This window comes from Poecilia formosa, unplaced genomic scaffold, assembly GCF_000485575.1.
Source record: "Poecilia formosa unplaced genomic scaffold, Poecilia_formosa-5.1.2 Scaffold174, whole genome shotgun sequence".
Taxonomy (NCBI): domain Eukaryota; kingdom Metazoa; phylum Chordata; class Actinopteri; order Cyprinodontiformes; family Poeciliidae; genus Poecilia; species Poecilia formosa.
The window spans coordinates 99,095-101,320 of NW_006800113.1; the positions used below are offsets into that span (position 1 = coordinate 99,095).

Below are 2,226 nucleotides of genomic sequence, written 5' to 3' on the forward strand. Positions count from 1 at the left end.
TGACAAAGCTTTTAATTTCTTTTAATTTTAATTTCTTTAAATTTCTAATTCACGCATTTGATTCTGCTGTGTCATGATAAAATCAACTACCCCCACTGCCCCCACCGCCTCTCCACAATTCCCCAACCCCCCTCTTTTCAAAACTTTCTACACGCCCCTGTGCAAAACAAAATAGTTCATTAAAGTTCAAGAGGTCTCCATTTACCCTTTGTTACTTATCAAATCTTGAGCTAAACTAGTTTAAATAATAATAATTAAAAAAAAAAAGCTTTCAGTTGCTTCATACTCAGGTGGTTCATCTAGTATCTCATCAGGGGCGGATTAGTGCAGAAATGTTGCATATTAAAGCTGTAACCCCTCAACCCTTCGCCACAAACGCAGACACACATCAATACGTATAGAGTGCTATTCAGGACGCATCTCTGCGTCCGAGGACATGCCGGGACGTCTTTGTGTGATTTTTTTTTTGTCTTGTTTTGTTTTGTTTTTTCCCCTCCACACCCTGAAACAAATGAATGAACCCGGCAGCAGCAGCAGCAGCGCCGCTTCACTGCTGTTTTTAATTGAACAGATAACAACCTTGAATGGTTTTGTCTGCAGTGGAGAGGCAGCCTGGGAGATTTGTACTCCTGCTGCTGCTGCTGCTGCTGCTGCTGCACTCCTCACACAAATGCCTCGCATCTTCTCTGCAGAGAGGCATGCAGACATCCCAAAAATAAATAAATAAATAACTAAAGAGAGAAAGGAAAGATGGAACGTGCAACACATGTAGAAGGACAGAAACACGAAGTGCTTACCAATAAGCTTCATCCAGATTGGTAAACCCAGGGTTTCCCCCCCACCACCAAACAGCTGCTGGGATCTGCCTCTTCATTTCAGGATTTGCATCTTTCTGTCTTTCTATCTTACCACTCCCCCCATCGCCCCCCTGCATCCTTTCTCTGCTCTCCCCTTGTTTCTACTCTGAATCCTTTAAGTCTGATCAATGGGCAGCCGGTGAAGCAAGCTCTGCTGCCTCCACCTCCCTCAGATTTGTGTGTTTGAGAGAGGAGGCTTCCAACCCACACAGCACTCTCCGGAGCTCTCAGCCTCCACAGTTGACCACTCCACACACCCCCCTCCCCCTCCACCGCTCCACCACCCCCCTCCTTCACCCCCTACGCATCACTTGTGTGCGTCTACACCTACACAGAGTAGTGCCATTAGAACTGAAGTGCACATTTTTCCCTCCACCTGAAGTTGATTCTTTATTTTGAACGCGCGTCTTAGAGGCAAAGCATCCTCCGCAAAAAAAAGAAAAGAAAAAAAAAAGGGGGGGGGGGGGGGCTCTGAACACCTGTGACTCATGTCTGATCCCGCAGAGCAGCTTCTGGACGTTAGTTAGTGAGCAAGAATAATAATTTAAAAAAAAAAGAAAAGAAAAAACGGCCAACTTTGGCGAGCTTATTTTAAATGAGGCGCATTAGAGCAAAGCCGCACTGCAACGCGGTTATAAATAGGGATCTAAATGCATCCTGCAGGAGCAGACAGATGAGGATAAACGCACGGATTCAATTCTAATAACTGACCCCCGGCACCACGCAGGGATTTCAAGCGACAAAGAGGGATGGACTGTGAAAGGGGGCGGGGGGGGGAGCAAGGACTCACTTGCAGCTTCAAGATGAAACCGAAATAGCCGTAATGAGCACAGAGTGGCATCATGAGAGGGGCACGGCTGGCTGACAGATGTCATTCAAAAAGCGCGATAATTACCACGCAGACGCAGAGACGTCGCTGAAATAAATGCGAAAACGAGCGTGGAGGTGGTTGCTATTTAGTGGCGGGGAGAGCTTTCAAAGTTCTTGTGCAAAATAATCGCAAAGAAAGGGCGATCACAGTGGAGGGTTTTCGATATATGGACTGTATGGGCGGTTGCCCTGAGTGATATCAGAAAGGGGGTGGAAAGGTACCAGATTAAAAACAGTTTGTTTGGGTCTGACAGAGAAGTTGGTTTGCTCAAGACCCAGACTGACAGAGATGTTGCCCTCAAATAAAATCCAGAAGTCCTTGAACGAAAGTCAATGTCACTTTTATTTATAGTAAGATGACAAAAAAAAAAAAAGCAATTAGATAAATTCTGTTTGTTTCATTGTACCATACATACAGTGAAACATATGGTGGCAGCATCATGCTCTGGGGATTTAGGGATGCTGCACAGAGTAAATATACAGGAAAATCTGAAAGTGT

At 45.3% G+C, this 2,226-nt stretch overlaps 1 long non-coding RNA gene across 1 annotated transcript in view; it reads right to left on the reverse strand.

The window, feature by feature from the left end:
* The window catches only part of LOC103147100 (uncharacterized), a 9,027-nt gene extending 7,927 nt beyond the window's left edge, over positions 1-1,100 (reverse strand). The window contains exon 1 of the long non-coding RNA XR_477234.2: positions 798-1,100. This is a non-coding gene — a long non-coding RNA (uncharacterized LOC103147100). The remainder of the gene's footprint in view (positions 1-797) is intronic.
* Between the last annotated feature and the right edge of the window lie 1,126 nt (positions 1,101-2,226).